Source organism: Lepidochelys kempii, chromosome 26, assembly GCF_965140265.1.
Source record: "Lepidochelys kempii isolate rLepKem1 chromosome 26, rLepKem1.hap2, whole genome shotgun sequence".
In the NCBI taxonomy this organism is placed as follows: Eukaryota; Metazoa; Chordata; order Testudines; family Cheloniidae; genus Lepidochelys; species Lepidochelys kempii.
The window spans coordinates 2,844,917-2,862,783 of NC_133281.1; the positions used below are offsets into that span (position 1 = coordinate 2,844,917).

At 45.9% G+C, this 17,867-nt stretch overlaps 1 long non-coding RNA gene across 1 annotated transcript in view; it reads left to right on the forward strand.

Annotated features, from left to right (window-relative positions):
* Positions 1-10,999: 10,999 nt before the first annotated feature.
* LOC140903631 (uncharacterized) overlaps positions 11,000-17,867 on the forward strand; it is a 38,922-nt gene continuing 32,054 nt past the window's right edge. The window contains exon 1 of the long non-coding RNA XR_012156309.1: positions 11,000-11,278. This is a non-coding gene — a long non-coding RNA (uncharacterized lncRNA). The remainder of the gene's footprint in view (positions 11,279-17,867) is intronic.

The window sequence follows — 17,867 nt, forward strand, 5'->3', positions numbered from 1 at the left end:
CAATCTCTTTACATTCACCTATCACTAATACTAACATAACTTTGACCTCCCTGAGCCTCCCTGACAAACAAAGACCCGAACCCTGATCTGACTTGCAGAGGGGACATGGCAGCTTCCCCCTTCCTGCTTCCTTCTTCTAGTCTGCAGGAGTATCCTATTTCTATTTAATCAGCCACTTCCTAGCCCCATTGTTTTCAGCTTCAGAAGTTTTAATCACTCCTGCACAAGGAGACAGTGTAGGTTGAGCAAACACTGATACTGCCTAACAACACACTGAGAATTCTGATATCTGCCAAGTTCTTTTTTTTCCTTTTTCTACCCCTTGATGGATTTTTTTCCCTTGGCGAGATTTGTCTATGGAGCATAACTTCCCTGTATCTTGAGAAAGTCAGCATTCTCTTGGAGACAGCTTCAGTATTAATATCTCCAAACTCCAGAGCAAAGGGAGAGGGAAAAAAAGCCCGCACCAAACCACATCAGTAAAATGAGAAAGGCAAAGATTGCCCCATAAATAAGGACGGGTTGACACTTCCTAAATTCATAGCTTTAGCACACAGCCAAGTGTCTCCTTTTTATCAGGGATTTGTTGACAAGGGTTGCAAAAGGATCTACAAATAACACTGAGTGGCGCTATGAAAATTTATTTGTGGAACATTTCAGGATCAGGGCTTACCATTACATTGAAAAAAAATTCATCTTCGCCAAATGTTTTATTAGTATCCAAATTTTATGGCCACTCTCTTTTAATTTTTATTTATTTATTATTTTTGTTCCACACATGGTGAATTTGGTGCTGGTGGAAAAGTGGGGGCCTCACATCTGAGGGAGACTGCCATCTTCTGTTAACCTGTTGAACAGGTACAGTGTAGTGAACGGCAGCTCTAGATTTTCTCTCACCCATCTCATTGCACCACTCTCTACCTGGAAGGCCTCCAGCTTGAATCTCCATGGTCCATTTCTTCCTTGGCCTCTTGGCTAAGATGGCCAATGAGGTGCCATTTTTCATGTACCTACATGGTCCTCGTTACCATGGCATCTGAGCACCACACCAATCATGAATGGATTTGACCCTCACAGCACCCCGGGGAGGTAGAGAACTTTTACAGATGGGTGCTAGCCCAGTGCCCTAGCTTATAGGGCCCCCTTTGTCACAATAACAGCACTTTGTACTTCTCTTGGAGGCAACATGGTGTACTGGTTAGAGTCGGTGACCCGGGGTTAAGCTTCCAAGGCTGTATTCCCAGCTCATGGGAGGGGTTGCTGTGGATCACGGTTGGGTTCTTTCAGCAGCTCTCCCATGGATTTCCCATGTAATCTTGGGTATATCATTTACAGACTTCTTTTCAAAAGCGACCTCTGGTTTTGGGGACCCAGCTGGTTCCTGGCTTTCAGGAGGCAGAGCACCTGTTGCTGCCTGTCTGCAGTTACAGTCATGGGTATTCAGCAGCTCTGCTAATCAGGACCTAAGCTGCCCCAGACTGGGCACCCCAAAGTGGAAGCACCCAAACCAGGGGTTTATTTTCAAAATTCCAGCCTTAAGCTCCTGCAGTCTCGGTCCTCCCCTTCTGTGAAATGGGGACTATGATACTGACCCACCTTTGTAAAGGGCTTAGAAAGGCGCGGATGAAAAGTGTGATCCACCCGAGTGCCAAGTATTCCTAGTCTTAATAGCGTCTTTCACTGAAGGATCTTGATCCACTTCGTGATTGAAGCCTCACACGCAGGCCTTGGGGCGCAGGGGAAGCCAAAAGGCAACAACCTGTCCCTCGACCCAGAACCCACATGCTGTGTGTGGGAATCAGAGAGCTGGCCTGACAGTGGGCTTGATGCCTCCCTGGGACACATGCGCGCCCCTGCAAAAAGTTGCAAATGACTCCAGGAAGGGTCACAACAGCCAAGGCTCATCTGCAGCACAGCATGTGTTTGGCGCGGACAGTGAGTGAGTGAGATAGAGGATATGCTGCTGTCCATGGCCCAGCAGTCAGAATAGACTGGGGCACTAGGATTTGGGAGTAGCCCCAGCGCTGTTGGACCAGCCTCCCCCATCGGCTGCATGCAGCAAAGCGAGACTCGTGTTCCAGCCAGGGTGGAGGATGTGAGAGCAGTGACCAGAGTAACCCATGAGCTGGGGTGGCCATGATCTCCCTGACGGGGCAAAAGTAGAAAGGGGACCTTTACTGCAGCAGCAGTCATGCATGAACATGCTGAACCAGGAGCTGTTGGATGGCGCTGCACCTGAATGAAGTGCAAAGAGGCCAGATCTTCCGCTGGTGTAAATTGGTGCCACCCTTTTGACTTCAGTGGAGCTGGGCTCATTTACGCCAGCAGGCGATCTGGCTTCTCATCTTCAAGGGAGAAGTCTGGCCAACTTTGCTGAAGATCACAGGACCAGCGCACTGGTCTCACATGAGCGCTCCTCCTGTTTCTCTGCCTTTCACGCTTGCTAAGTCTATTGTCCCCTCCTCCTTTAGACACCGCAACGTGTTCTTGCTAGCTTTCTCCCTCCCTTTTACAGGCACCTGTGTCCTGGTGCAGGGTGAGAACTGGCTCAGGGTAAGCAGGGAACGCTCATCCCCCCTCCTTCCCTTCTCTGACCATGCTGCTGCAATTCCAACATGCGCAAGAGAAGTGATGATAAATTTCCAACAGTGGCATTGCAGACAGTCATAAATAATGCCTTGCTCTTTGGTGCCGGCAGTTTCCATTAGGGCTGTCTGGATTGGGCTGTTGATACCCCCAGTCTATGCTGGGGCCAGCAGTAAAATTTATCCGTGTGTTTTCTTCACCTCCTAAATCATCCCAACTGGAAGCCATATGGCAGATAATGCCTTAAAAAAAGCACATGACCAGCAGCAGCAGGCAGGAAGCCCCTCTTTAAAGTTAGAGGCCAGAGGAGAAGATGGAGGAGGAGGTACAAAATTGCCATCCTCCTCCTCTCTAGGCTCTCAGCTTGTCTTCTTTGCAGCTTTCCCCAGTGCCTTTGGTTAACAGCTCCTGGTCCCCAAAGGACTGACAGGGGGACGATATGTGACAGGACCCAGTCCAGCTGGGGGAGAGCCCAGATTATAAGGCCTATTTTGCTTGGTAACAGACATAGTCCATTTGATTCGCTGCTACTTTGCACATTGCACAGTCGTGTACAGCAATGCAAAGTGCAATGGCCACTTTCTACCAGTGTAAACGACTGCAGCAGTGAACTGGATCCCTGGGGCTTAATTCCGCTCTTGCTTACAGCAGTTTTACACAGGTGTAACTTCAGTGGAGCTACTCGTGATTGACTCTGGTCTGAGCAATAGGAGAACAGAGACAAGCGGACACTCCCCAGTTCTCTCAATTGGTGAAACAGCCTGTGAGCAAATACTATTTAGGCAGTATTTTTCAGCTTGTGAAGTATTTTGTACACTTTAATTAGTCCTGGTGAGAGCCCTGTGAAGCAGGGCGCTATTATGCCCATTTTACAGATGGGGAAACTGAGGCATGGGGACAGCCACCCAAGAGGGAATACAGAGGGGATCTAGGCTGGGATACCTTTCAGCCTCTCCAATAATCAGTCACCACTCTATTAAATAAATAATAAGTGTTAGGATACCACAAAAACATTAAAAAGTGGCTTGGTGGATAAACATGGTAATTAGGATCAATATATCTCAGCTGTGAGCCAGGAAAGGTAATGTTGGTTACCCAGTCTACCTCCCTGACATTCACTATGTGACTCCCACTAGTTTCTCATCTCCTCTGAGATTTCAGTGTTTGAAAAGTAAATGCTCCCAGGAGTTCTAGAATTCCAAACACATTTAGGCATATCAGTTTTCAGGATCATTATTCTTTATACTTAAAGAGGCATAGCCATGGTTCTAGAAGATCCAAAATTTGACTTTTAAAGGTATAATCCAAAGACAATCATCATCCAGGAATCTAAATATTTTTAAATTTACCACTTTATCAATGCAGGTAAAAGAAATAGATCTATGGAACTTGGTTCTCCAGGGCCAGATAGCCAGAGCAAAGCGAGGTGAAAGTGGGTGTAGATTCCTGCCAGATGGGAATATTGCCACATCACACCTACTTTGTCCAGGTGGAAATGACAATGGAAAGGGTAGCGCCAAACCACTATACCCCATACTGGGTGGGGACCCCATTCTGAAAGAAATCTGTCCTGAACCTCCTCTTCTGGCCTTCGACCAACTCCCCACCTCTCCAAGCTCATCATCAGAAGCAAGCTCTCCACAGACCAGGATGCACCTTCTCAAAGCGGCACTAGATGCTGCCAGAACAACAGATACAAAACCTGTAGACACATCTCCACTGATCAACACCCCCAACACACCTTTCAAGATCCATGGGTCCTACACACACCTATCACAACATGTGGTGCACCTCATCCAGTGCACTAAATGCTCCAAGAGCAACGATGCGGGTGAAACCAGACAATTGCTACACTCTGGAATGAACTCACACAGGAAAAGGATAAAAGACAACACCACCCTAACACTGGTGGATGAACACTTTTCACCAAGTGATCGCTCTATATCTGACCTATTGGTGCTTGTCGTCCTCAAACCTGTACAACACCTTCAAAAGATGAGCCTGGGAGCTTAAATTCATAACTTATTCAACCTGAATAAGAGCTCTGTGGAAGCTTAAAAGCTTGTCTCTGTTACCAACAGAAGTTGGTCCAATAAAAGATATTCTTCACCCACCTTGTCTCTGTAACAGAAAGGATAAAGTGATTGAGAAACAGGCCCATTGTTTTTACAAAAAAGGCCTACACAAACACAATATTCTGTGCTCCCCCTGCTGGCAGTGCACTGCAATAGCAGTTGACATGCTCTTTTGCTCTCTGGTGATTTTGGGGCCACAGTTCAGTAATTAGTAGTATTCCTAGCGCTCTGTTGAAAAGGCTGCACACAAACAAAGCTGCTTTGTGACAATAACAGCAATGCACAGCTTCATTTAAAACACAGGAAAAGAAATAAACAATTAGCATTTGCCAAATGGAAAAAGGACAAAATATGTAGGAAAAAAGTATTTTCAGATTTCTGGGAAGTTTTCACAAACAATGGGGAGTAAAACACAAAAATTAAACCTGATTATATATTTTTGTATTACTTGACAGTGTCATTAAGGGAAAAAATACAGGCTGAATCCTTGACTTGGCAGACAACATCCAGTATAAATTGTGGACATTGGGTCTGGAGATTGAGCAGATAAAAAAAGAACCATGCATCCAGGAAAATACAGACATATGTCACTCTTGAAGCCAGCTTTCTTTCCACGCATCTTTAGCGTCAAGTCTCTGCTTTAAAATAAGTCTTCTATGCTCATTTAATTTCCTTTGCAACCATGAAACAAAGAAAAAGCCAATCACCCTGAAGGTGGGTTTTTCCATTCTTGGCAGTGACTTTTTCCCCCTTAGAACACACCCTATTGAATCAGCCATTTCCCTGCCAGTACACTGCCCCAGCAAGGGTTAAATATTCCATGGTCAGTAAGTGAAGCCATGTGGCTTTGAATGATTGGGCAATTTCAGGATCCCAATGTTGCATTCTGCAGGGGGTGCCTAGATGGAGACTTGTCTTGTAGACTCTTCCATGGTGAACTCTTGGGAACACATTAAATGAAGTGCCCTAAATTCGCTTAACTGTGCATTCCATTTGGCAGTAATAGGGCAGTTGCTGTATAATAGCAGAGTTGCTGGATAATAGAATAGTAGCTGCCTATTTATATTTTGATTATTAGGGATGTGTGTATTGCAGGCTTAATAACTGTGTAATATTTTATTGCATAATTGCTCAGCTTCAAGTATATTTTCATAATTAGCTGCTATTTAGTTAACGTAAATATCTTGCTTATTAAACATAGCAATACATTTCTCCTTGCGATAGTTATTTGCATGAGAAGAACCAACATTAGCACAGCTTTCTGTTCTGGCACTGCTCTGAGGGTGACCACCTAACTAGAATTTGCTGTTATGTTTGAGGCGGGGGGTTTCATGGTGGGGAGTGTTTACTGTGCATTTTGGGAGTGAGTGTCTCTCTCGTTGTCTGTTTTGTGGATGTGGTGATACTGCGCCCGTGTGTGTATGTGCATGTGTGTCAATATGAATGGGCACGTATGCATGTCACACCTATGTTTGCACACACACACATGCTCACCTGTGTGGGTATATGAAGCTGGTACTGCCATGAGAATGTGAAATATGTCAAGAGACTATGAATTTTCCCTTATATTTACTGTGCTAGTTGCTGCTTGGTAAGGTGAGGTCTTAAGGGCATCACCTCGTTACCTCTTACTTTACAGAGATGTCTGGATTCTGTTAACGCTGGATGTCACAGACGCAAGGACAGGTCTGGAAGGAGAGAATGTGTGCGGTCATCTGGCCAGCTGCAGATGGACGTAGTCGTTGCTGAATTTATCTGGGTTCCCCTCCACATCATGGCTATTTGGGTCTCCCCACATAGCACTGGTTTCAGAGTAACAGCCGTGTTAGTCTGTATTTGCAAAAAGAAAAGGAGGACTTGTGGCACCTTAGAGACGAACCAATTTATTTGAGCATGAGCTTTCGTGAGCTACAGCTCACTTCATCAGATGCATACCGTGGAAACTGCAGCAGACTTTATATACACACAGAGAATATGAAACAATACCTCCTCCCACCCACATAGCACTGAGAATCTAAAGGGACCTTAGTTACTTGTCCAAAAGTCACACATGAAGTCTGTAGCAGGGCAAAGAACTGAATGCAAGTCTTGCAAGGCCCAAGATAGCCTCCTCACGGCTAGACCAATCCTTGGTGCCATGAAGCCCAACTGAGAGGGATCCAAAATATAGGCTGCTGGCAGGTAGCACAGGAAGTTGCTTTTCGTTACCTTCGAGCCAGGTTGTGGAGTCATTATTCAGATTGTTGGTGAGTTACTCACCTGGGCAACAATGGAATCACCTGGGTGAATAATTCCTCACTACTGTAAGGGGTTCTCAGCCTGGCCCTTCTCAGTTAGACTTCGTTAGAAAAGAAGGTGCTAACAGTTTCTGTCAGACGAGCTCCCAGGTGTTCTCTGGTCTCTCTGACCATCCAGAACAGTGGGGTCAGAGTCACAGGCAGGGGGCCAACTGAGAAAAGTACTTGTGTGAATGGATCCAGTGCTTGCAAGGATGGTGGTGTGTTTCTGGTCCTGAACTTGGCTGGTTGTTCTTGATGACCCTGAAGCAGATGATGTGATGCTGGAAAAGCCGATGACAAGGAAGCTTTAGGTTCTGGGCATGAGTGGAGGTGGGCTGGGATGCCAAAGCAATTTAGGGCCTGGAGAAGTTCTACAGGGCATGGCTCTTCCGCCTTTTTGGCAGAATAGCAGCAGGGCCTCTTTGCCTTCTTCAGAACTGTGGCAAATCTTTGCTGAAATTCAAACAGAAAAAGAGAGATCTGTTTAATAAATGATCCTTCTCAATTACTCGCCCTGCCCCAGCTGTGAGTATAAGTCTGACATGAAGATTGCTCCTGCATTTGTGAAATGAGGACCCATTATGTACCTAAATAGACCTCTTGTTACTTGGTACCTAAAGACTACAGTGATGAGTGCCACAGAAATATTGTCAGACAGACTGACTGAGTCCAAACCGTCCAAAGGGTTTTGTGCTTGTGTTTTCAGGCTCACAAATACTGGATAGGTTTCTTGTTTTGGTTCCTAAAGGCCACATTTCAGCATGTTTATTGTCCCTCTGCTTTACCGGGAAGGAAGGCTGAATGAGGGAATAACTCAGCTGCTGAGAACATGTTTATTATTATTATTTTATTTATTTATTTATTTTAGAGCTTTCGCAAAAACAGTGTGTACAAAAAAAAAAAAAAAAAAAAACCCTCAGTGCCAGGATGTATAATTCCTTCAGGAGCAAGGTTGATAGGAACACAAAAGCGTGCATGCTTCCACACTGTAACCAATATTTGCACATTGGATTGACTAATTCACCACTCTGCACTGCAGAACAATAGGCATAATAGCAAAGTACATTAATGCAAAGTGCACTCGTCTGGTGCCTGGGTTATTTGACACATAAACAAGCAGAGGGGGAGGATTTGTATCTACCTGTATAACTGTACACCAAACAGCAGGTTACAAATGCGCTCAGAAAATGCTGACCCAGGGCTGCTCTTGTACTTCCTGCGCTGGATTGGCACATGATTTGCAGCACTGCGGGAGTTCTATAGCTGACCTCATTAGCAGTGCATTTCCTGGCTTGTTAGCATCATATTTGTATAATTTACGGCACCTTCGTTTTTATGGAATGTGTTCCTTGTAGAGCGTAATGGCAGCTATATATTTAACCTCTCCTCTTTAGGAATGTTGTTGCAGAAGGCAGCCTGGAGATATAAAAGGGATTTTTCCCCCTCCCTTCTCTCCCCTCTGCATGCTTTTTTCTGTTTTTGTTTTTTTGGCCTGGCTGCTACATATCCAAATATATGTGCAACCTGTAAAGTGTTCATAAAAGGGAACGTGAAGCAGCACTTGGGGAACGGCAGCTTTTGCTGTAGCTTTCCCAAGGTCAAGCCCTTAAATCAACACAATGTCACTGTCCCAAAGCCAACACTCAGCTGTTGAAAGAGGAATGAGACTCTCACCAAAAAGAGGAAAGACGGTTTTGTGGTTACGGCACTGGGCTGAGCTGCTGGTGATCTAGGTTCAATTCCTAGCTCTACCACAAACTCACTGTGTGACTATGGGTGAGCCACTTACCCCCTTTGGTCCTCAATTCTTCTACTGTAAAAGAAGAACAATAATAATCTGACCCTTCTGCCTTGTCCACTTAGTGTGTTTGTGTCTGTACAGCACCTTGCACGTTGTGGCCCTGATGTTGAGTAGGGCTTCTAGAGGCTATAACGATGAAATCTTTGTTTCAAAGTGAAGAAGGGAGGACTTGGTTCCTGCAAACTTCTTTGAGCCATGGGGCAAGGATACCGTGATTATCAGACGCCAGGCAGAGAGGGTAGAATTTCCCCCTTTGCAGAGGCCTACAGCCATCTTAAATCTCTCTTAAACCCCAGGGGAGAATCAGAACTTGACAGAGAGCAGATATATTGAATAAGCAGGTGTCATTTTTAACATGGGTACTTTTTGGGATATAATTCCATTTCCACATACTGCCTTCTAGAGTAGAGTATAATTCCTTTCCATTCAGGGGAGGAAATCCCGTGTTTAAAAACCTGACCCAGCAGTATTGTTTAAAACCTGACCCATCGCTAACATGTGTGCTGATTTTCAGAGAGGTGCATGCAAGATGGGTATTGGGGTGTTTAGCTACTTAACTCGCATTAAAAATAATGGAGATACGTAACTGAAAAGCACCGAGACTCTTTGAAAATGTGATCCCTGCCAGAGTCCCCTTTAAAGGCCAAGAGGCCTTCTCAAGAACAGGTTTTGCAACAACAAATCCTGCATCTTGGCAGGGGGCTAGATTAGATTACCCTGGCAGTTCCTTGTACCCTGTGATATACATTCAAGAGCGTAGCAGCAGTGGATCCTGTATCTGGTTGCGTCTATTTAGCCACTGGCTCGGTGCTGCAATTTATACTTGTCTTTATCCTTATATGTTGCTCTCTGGGAATGTGATATATGCAATGGACAGGTCATGCAAAGATTCCTGATGCTGCAAAACTAAATGCAACTTGGAGCACAGTTTCCAGCTGTGAATGCTACTAATTAACACCTACAAGGCAGGCCCTGACCTGAAAATATTGGTGTTCTCTTGAGAGTCAGAAGGGTGCAGTACCAAAACGAGTGATGCTCCCTGTGGGGCTTGAGTTAATGCCGGTTTACATTAGTAACTTGCCCATTATACCACCAAGCTTGGCACAAGTTTAAAGCAAAATCTGTGACTAACGAATCCTGGTCTGGATTTCAGAATTGAGCTCATTTCTGGCTTTGTTGGTGCCTTTCAAAGTGGGCAGAACCAGTGAATCAACAAATTGAATAGAAAATGACCCCCTCAAAGCGATTGCACAATCATGGGACGGATGCCCAGCAAGTATAAATGAAGTCAGGGGGTCAGAACCGTAGCTGGTGAAAACTGGAGTAGCTCCATTGGGGTAAAAAACAGTGAAGTTAGTGGTGGTGACGAGGAGCCAGGTGGACCGTCCTGGAGACTGGTGGCTTCTGTTTCGCCGCAGAATTTGTGCTTTATTCTTATTGGTATTCGTTGTACTGCATTAGCACCTACTGTCCCCCGTCAGGATCCTTGTGCTGGGCATAGGGTGACCAGATAGCAAGTGGGAAAAATCGGGACAGGAGGTGGGGGGTAATAGATGCCTATATAAGAAAAAGACCCCCAAATAGGGACTGTCCCTATAAAATCAGGACATCTGGTCACCCTAGCTGGGCACTGCACTAATACAGAATAAACTATGATCCCTGTCCCCAAAAGCTTGCGGTCTGCACAGCAAGAGCTGCAGCAGTGTAAGCTGCCCCATATCACCGGGACACTGTGCCTTTGTATTGACCTTGAGGGGCCATGACGACAGGAAAGACTCTAGTTCAGCTTTATAGCCCCGTCAGTCCTTGAACTCCAGGGAGGGTGCCAGCAGGTTTGCCAGTTAACGCCAGCTCTGATGTGCACCCTCTTAAAAGCTGGACTCAAGAAGGCATTTTTGGAGACCCAAGAAGCACTTTATTGAAATTTATGAGGCTTATGAAGAATACTAACATTCTTTAACTTATCCATGTACATCCAGTTATATCTCGGGTATATAGCACTGCTGTAGCAAATGCCTCTCCCAGAAGGAACTGGACTGAGAACTCACCAGCTCATTTTATGCGGGTGAGTAATGTCTTTGAATGCTTGTGAGCTTGAGGAGGCTTCAGACCGGCAGGGTAGAGGTGAAAGGCTCTGTATCTCATCACTGGTGTTCTAAGCTGTCTCTCCCCGCACCTCCCCTTGTTCCTCATTTTTAATGAATTCTTTTGCATCCCACAGGGCTGTGTCTCCAAATAAGTGTCATTCCAACCTCATTTGATAATTGCTAACTAGGTGGGCATGGCAACTGCTTCCATATTCAGTCCAAATATCATCATCATCATATTAATCAATTCCACCACCGAGGCCTCATACTAAACTGCCAAGTCTATGAAGCTGAAGTGAAAATTAAGAAGTGCTGGTGTTCTTCCCCAGGAGACAAAGTTCTCCGAGTCTGAGATACCGGATCTCCTCATGCTGCAGGGAGCTGTTTGCGAGGTTAAGAAGGGACTGCTGTTCTCTTTGGAACCAGGTGCATCTCCATCTGCTCCTGCAGGTATGTCCGATGTCTTTTCTTGTAGTGGCAGTGTTTCTCTTCTGAGAAGGCCACCTTTTCGTTAGGGAATGAAACTACTAATCTGGATAAAATTAGATTAGTTCTGCACCTTCACCCACCACCATGCAAGCTCAACCCCTGCATTTCCAACCCATCTGAGACCCAGACTATGGCAAATCTCATAAGCATATGGGTGTGTGTGTGTGACTGTGAGATTTCTGGCCTGAGATCCAGATCAAGAGGATGGATGTTTATCCCTAGGCCTCTGATGGTTAGAAGCTGGGACTGGATGACAGGGGATGGATCAGTCAATAATTGCTTAGTATTATTAATTCTCTCTGAAGCATCTGGCACTGGCCACTGTTGAAAGACAAGATACTGGGCTGGATGGACCATTGGTCTGACCGAGCAGGGTCATTTTCATATTCTTATATTTGTGTTTTAAGGCTCTGTCTCCTGTAGGACCATATAACAGATCGGAGCATACGTCTATTTAGTTCAGGATCCTGTCTTGGAGAATGGCCAGTACTGGATGCTTCAAAGCAAGATGCAAGAAATCTGTAATGGATAATTATAGAATAACCTGCCCATTGGTCAAGATTCTTCCTGTCTTCCATCAGCTAGTGGTTTGCTTATGCTCAAAAACATGAGGATTCCTATCTTTTCAAATTTGGTTTTAATTGATGCTATCTAATGTAACAGCAGTGTTCCTCTTATCCATATAAATGCCCAACCCATCACTGTACCTATGAAGCTCTTGTTCTCAGTGATATCTTGTGGCAATGAGTTCTGCAGATTAATTATGAGTTGTGTAAAAATGTATTTCCCTAGTTGCCTTTCACTTTAATTGCATGTCCACTTGTTCTTGTATCGTGAGATGGGGTAGTTAGGAGCATCCGATTTACTTTCTCTGTCCCATTCATTATTTTTGATTCCTCTACCCTGTCCCCTCCTATCCTTCTCCTCTCTCAACTAAAAGAGCCACTGGTAGTTGAAACAAGCTGCTCCTACCAAAGGGAAGCTGCCTCCTTAGCTTTGCCTGTTCAGAATGCTGCCTGTCGGTTCACAGCTGGGGTGCTGGCTGGAGCTGCATGCAGGGTGCACACAATTGCCAAGTTGGTATGTCGATGATTTATTTATATGATCATAGTGTCTAGGAGCCCAAGTCATGGACCAGGACTCCACTGTGCAAGGTGCTGTACAAACAGAACCAAAACACAGTCCCTGCCCCAAAGAGCTTGATCGTGTCAGGTTGTGGTCAAAATAAATGAAATGGAAATACATTTCTCACTTCAACTAAGATGCAACCACTGATACCATCAGAGAAGACCTTGGCCTTGATCCAGCAGTCAGATCTGCATGGGCACAGGGGTCCAACTGCAGGATTGGGGCTTAAAAAGCCCTGTTTCTGCCACAAAGCAGACTCAGAGGAGAATTTCATTGGTATCTATTTATTTACCTCGATTCATATTGACAGGCACTTGCCCCATGCTCTGGGCATTGTTACTTTAAAATTCACATGATTCACCAACTTGGTTTAATAAACAGCCCCACCCACGCCTTATAATCACAGCTGACAAATAAGAATATTGATCCAATAAATAAGAGTCCTCCTTCCTTCAGGCCTTTGTGCAATGCCCTAGGCAACGAGCTGGACCTTGCCACCTGATTCCATTTCTCATTTACACTGGAAACTCCACTGACTTCAGTGAAGTTACTCTGGATTTACGCCAGCAGAGGGGAGAGGAGAATCAGGCCACTGGGCTCTACCGTGGAAGGCAGACAAACCTTTCCAAGCAGCCCATGTCAGCACAGAACGCACAGCTCAGTCCAGATCAGCCCAAAACACACCCCTCAGCCCTGCCTGACACCCCCCGCCTCCCTCACACACACTTGAACCTAGCCCAGGTTGACACACCTCTTCCAGCCCAGCTCATACCAGTCAGTTCCTTCTCATTCTGTGGAGTCTGTCTCTCTCTCCCTCCTTACAAATGGCTTTGCAGCAGCCCTGGGAATGAAAGGCAGCACCAATAACGTCTCCATGGCTTCTTGTTAGCTGCACTCTAAGCAGGAAAGTGACTGGCCCTGACAATATAATTTACATTGCTGTATAAAACTATCTGTGGAAGCCAAGCTAATTTGTGCCAGATTAGGCTATTTGTCTCAGCCACTGTCTAACGGCACAATCTATCAGAGGGCTGTTTTCAAATATCGCTTTTCAAGCGTGCCCTTGAGAGGCAGGAATTGATTGGGATCTTAGAAAGCAAAATTACAGCAATAACTTAAAAGAAACAATAATTACTGAATCATACTAGTGTCAGCACTCTGCAAAACACGAAATAGCCATCAAACCCCAATCCAATACATTCTGAAGCAAATTTATTGAATGGAAAAAGCAGTTGAGTGAGGCTTTTTCCTCCCCCCTTTCCCTTCAGCCCCTCTCTCTCCCTGTACATATGGTTATCTCAAAACCACAAGTGAATGAGTCGATAATTCTTGTCATTGACTGCTCCATTTTCAGAGAGTCAAGAAAAGATCCATTAGCTCCCTCCTGGCTCGGTGTCTCTCCCCTTCCCCTCTAGTCATTTGCTAGTCTGTGCTCCTCAGGCAAACAAACATATATAACTAATCATCTGTTAAAACGTTGAGTCCCCTAATAAATCTCCGCAGCTGAAATACTTTAATGGGTAATTAATTGATCCTGTTCCAGAGGAGTAATAAGATAATAAATTAGACAATATTTCACTCAGTTGTGTCAGTGTACTGCTAATGGTGGTGTAGGGCTAAGCTGAAGGATAATAAATTAGCCAGAAATTAACTGCTAAGAGCTTTCTGCAGAGAAATTGGCTGACAGGCAAGTCTCCATGATTTAGGGCCCTGATGACATTCTGGTGTTCTCCTCTCACACCCCACCCCCCCAGTATGGAAGCCAGTGGCAGCTGATGCAGGAAATTCTGAGGACCTGGGCACTGCCAATGATCAGGTGGGGGCCGTATTCCAGTGTGCAGTGCCCTGTACCACCAGAGCATTCCAAATATCTTCTGAGACGCTGTTCAGAGTCTGTTGGAAATCGGGCTCATCTTTATAATATTTAAACCATGTGGCAAGGAGCAATACATAGCGTGACTACATCATCAGCAGATTTATTGCAATCCAGTTGCGTTGCATGTAGGTAAATTACTTTTGTGCTGACTATAAAAACTGTCTCTATGGCAAGTTATTACCCATCCAGCTAACAAAAAGGAAATATTTTCCAGTGCATCTGCCATTTTTCATAGAAAGGTATGGTATGGAGCGTGTAAAAATATGACATTATGGGACCAATCCGCAACTTGGGTAAAGCGGCATAGCTCTGTAGCTAGGATGGGGAGTGGGGGGAGATCTGGTCTCTTCAAAAGTTTAACACATTATAAAATTATCCAATGTTCCCTACACATGCACAGACACATGCCTTCTGAGGAACAAAGAGGATGGGGATAATGATTTTTTTATTGTGCCAGAAGTATACTAGGTGCTTCACAGACAACAAAGGTGGGAAGATACTGTCCGTGCAGCAAAGAGTACACTTGCCCCATTTTAGGCCAAGATTTTAGAAACAGACTAGTGATTTGAGGGTCTTCATTTTTGGTTGCCCAACTTGAGGTCTCCCCACAAAGGGATCTAATTTTCAGAGCGAGGGCAAAACTCCCGTTGACTTCAGGGGAGTCAGGATTTTCCCGGTGGGAGGCTAGGCGCTTTCTGACAACCAGGCCCCATTAGCTCAAGCTAGACACCCCAAAATTACTTGGCCTTAGACATCTCGCAGTGAGTGGGGGGTAGAACACAGGGAAGCTGGGACAGGGCAGATGAGGAAGATACCTGCAGCTGTGTGCTCACGGGGCTGCTCAGGCATGTCTATGTCATGGAAGTTCTGTTATGGTTCATAGCAACGTCAGGAAAATAAAGATATGAGAGAGTGAATATCATTGAGGCAGGTCCTGCTAACAAAGCCCACTGAAGTTAATGGGAGTCCTTCCACTGACTTCAGTAGGCTCTGGCTCTGGCCTTTGTCATGGGCCTTGTGTAAAAAGAGGTGAGTCTCCAGGGACAATTCAGATGAGGAGCCGGAAGCACATACAATGCTCTGCACGATCCCTGTAAAATGAGGCATGGCACTAGATGCATGGCTGTCCATTGCAGGTCTGACCTACTGGATTCAATTACGGGCAGGTACTTACACCACTCCCATCACAATGGTAACAGATCGCTTTGGTTGCAATGGTACACATGCTATCACCCGGGCGACCCCATACGAACTGGTCTCCATGGTTCAGTAAAATAATGGGGCCCATATGGGAGTAGATTGGTGGCATTCCACTGAAGTCAGTGCAGCTCTGCCAGGGTACATGGGCAGTGAATTTGGCCCACAATGCTGCAACATTTTCTCCTACCCAAAGTGCTGTGGAGGACTCCTGTGTCGGGCTGAATTAACAGGACAGAATGAATTTTTGATGCTGTATTTATGCCCCCTACATCCCATTCCTGGCTCTGACATATGTAAAGTTGCAATGGTCCTGGCTTTGGTTTAAGAGCAGCAGATCCAGTATTTTAATAGAGGCACCAGCTGCTCTGTAGCGGGAGAGGGCACTACACACAGGGAACGAGGCCCAGTAGGGTACAGCCATGAATGCTGAAGAAACCTCAGAGTGGCTGTGTGCTTGAAGGAATTGTACCGTAAACCTGCCTACCAATGCAGCCCATGTTTGACTCTGCTGGGGCTTGGAGAGGTGAGATGGATTGTCTCATCACCCCCTCCACACCAGTCCATTTATAACCCGCTAATCCCAACATTTGACAATTGGATAGCTTTTGATTGATGCTGAGCTGAAAATGGGCCTTGCAGATCCTCACCCTGCTATCAGCTCCTTTGCCATTCAAGGGAGAGCAGGAGGATTTGGGTCCACGGGCTGTGCCGGGAGCTTTGCAAATGCACTTCCTCCTCTTCCCTTTTCATTTTGGGCAGCTTTGATCACACCAGAGCTCAGAGGTGCCTATTAGCAAGGTGCTCTGGAGATTGATGGCATAATCCTCACATTCTCCACTCTCGCTTATGGCAGGCAAGGGAAGTCAGCCCCTGCATGTTTCAAAGCAATGCCAGGACTCCAGAAAATCACCCCCCCCATCCTTCTGAATCCCATCTCAGCAGACAAACAGCTTTCCTCTGGGGTACGGGAGGAGCAGAAGAGGGGAATGTTGCACTACAGAGTCCTGCGCTGCTCTGTGTAGAGAGAATAGCATCGGGATATTAACAGGTCCAATATCATTATACCACCATTTAGCATTCAGGGCCAGAGTGGCCCTAGGTGGGGCACCCCACTTTGTGCACTCAACAGGCCAGGGTCAACTGCACATTGCTCTTTCCATGTGGGCTGGGGTGGGGTGGGGGGCAAACCTCCCTAAAGAAATTAGAGAGGGAGATGGAGGAGGTGTGGCCAAAGAAGTGGCATCTCCAATGACAGAGAGACTGGGTCCCACTAGCAGGGCACATTTCCTCTGGCACCCCCCAGCAGCACATCCAGAGACTCCACTCGTCCTGCCGAGAGACGTTCCTTTGACTTCTCAGTCTTGCTGGAAGGTCACCCCACTGCAGGAAATCACTAGCGATATCAACGAGACAGGCACACAAGAGCAGCAGGTCCAACGAGTGACACAGGGAGCGTGTCTCTCCTTGTGTTTGCCCTCTCTCTCTCTCTCCCCCTCTTCTCCTTCCCACTGCCATTGCTTCCTGATAGGAGGTGAAGGGAGTAATAATCAGCCGGGGCACCAGAAGAACTCACGGATGAGATTAAAAGCAAATCTAAGAAGAAAAATCATGGCACGGTTTATGTCTTCCTAATTAAAACCCCGCCAGTCTCCCTTCTCCCTCCTCCCCCTTTTCCAGCTAATGTTACACTAACGAGCTGAGTTTAGTGGCATTTATGTAGATAAAAGTCCTGATGATTGATCTCAATGGCTTGTTAAAATTAGTTTCAGTCCACCATATTGATTTAATTCCATTGCTTGAAAGTGCTAATTAATAATGATAATAAAAGTGTCTGGGCTCATTATTATCAGTAGGCAGATTGGGCAGGGGGCGGAGGGGTATAGCTTTTTTAGTATCACTTATTTCGTCTAAAGATGGCCTTTGAAAAGCCAGGGTGGGGGGAAGGGCAACAAGGGGGGAAAATTTGGCTTTGCCCTCCGTCGGTGTCAGGTGACTTTCCAGAGCTGCTTCTGCAACTAGATGCTTTTTACGTTTGTCTTTGCAAAGAGGCATTGGAGCTTTGAGGGCACCACCCAAGGGTGGTAGACATATGGGATGTATTCCAGGATTTCCCTGTGGCATTTCTTGGGTTTCCTCCCAGCAGAGGAGCAGGATACTCCCGCTCCCCACAAGCTTAATTAGATAGAGGTTTAAAGGCCTTCAATGCATCCTGCCTGTTATTGCTCTGTGGTGCCCCTTCTGTGCTTCTGACCAGATCTCGGGCATAACTGAAGCAGGCACGGCCTCTGAAGAATCCAGCCATGCAAGATCTTTTCTGCTGCTAGGGCACAAGCGCTGTTTCCCTGA